Source organism: Papaver somniferum, chromosome 6 (genome assembly GCF_003573695.1).
Source record: "Papaver somniferum cultivar HN1 chromosome 6, ASM357369v1, whole genome shotgun sequence".
In the NCBI taxonomy this organism is placed as follows: domain Eukaryota; kingdom Viridiplantae; phylum Streptophyta; class Magnoliopsida; order Ranunculales; family Papaveraceae; genus Papaver; species Papaver somniferum.
The window spans coordinates 54,098,712-54,100,026 of record NC_039363.1 but is presented as its reverse complement, the minus strand read 5'-3'; positions in this window follow the sequence as shown (position 1 = coordinate 54,100,026).

The following is a 1,315-nucleotide window of genomic DNA, read 5'->3' as shown; positions in this document are numbered from 1 at the left end:
TTTTGTGATAATTCACAAGATTCAGATATTACTCCGACTAATTTGCAAAAAATAGGGATTTGCGCCCTGCGCAGTATATTAGACCCCGCCGGTCGAAATTAAGCTTAGGCGAACTAGGCAATTAATCCGCCATGGATTAGCAGGTACAAAATCCTACCCAGGAAACAAGGAATACAAGGAGCCACGTAATAGGAGCAGCAACAAAGGGAGGTGTGGCCGTGCCATAGGCCAGCCGGCGCCACTTGCAAGTGGCCACACCCCATGATGCCCGACCGACCCCTGTTTCCCCTCGACCAATCAGGTCGCCTTAAACCCACCACACGCACATGAGTTGTGGATGGTCCCATACTTGCCGGTCCTATTTCACATCGACCAATCACGTCGCTTTAAATCCGTTATGCTCAGTGGATGTGTGGCCATGCCCATGCTTGGCCGACCCCTCTTTTTATCGACCAATCAGGTCGCTCTAAACCTGCCACAGTATTAAAAGAGGTAAAATTGAGCCAGATGGTCACAATGCCAAATTGGCTTTCCAAAACCGCGCCAAAATGCCAATGGCATGCCAAATGAGCCACCCCGCTCCGCATGCTAGTGGCATGCCAAACATGCCATGACACGTCAATGCACTAAACGTGCATTCCAAACATGCCATGCCGCGTCAATACACTAAACGTGCATGCCAAACATGCCAAACGTGTCACTTTGTCGCAGAAGCATGTCGAACGTGCCAACGTTCCATGAATAGCGCGCCTATGCGCTAACCCACCTTCTGTTCGTGGACAACGCCATAACATACTTCGATTAGGGTATCCTAATCAGAAACACGACCTTGCTTTAGTGGCGTTAGTCGAAACCCTAATTTCCAGTCGTGGCCAAAATTACGCCACTTCGAGCCCCACAACATGCCACGAGCCATGTGGGACCCAGGAAACCCTAAGAATGGCGCCATACCATAGCCACTGGACGTTTATACATTATGACCTTGCTATAGTTCCTTTGGCATGGCTATGGCACCTTTTGCACAAAAATGTCACTGTACCGCGGCCACATGCCACACGCACTAATTAGGGTTTCGGCATGCCAAACCCTGATTTAAGTAAAGTTGCTACATCAACCAAGCCAAGTAATGCTACCCAGAGCATTGGGATTGATGTGGCAACTGGAACTAATATTGCCAAGCCATATTTGGGTCTAACACCAATGTGTCAAAATCTAGCGGCCATGGCCATGCCAGGCGCTACTTGCGCCACCGTGTCACCGACATGCGCTAACTATGCCATTGTGCCACTGGCATGCGCAAAATATGCCAATGGCG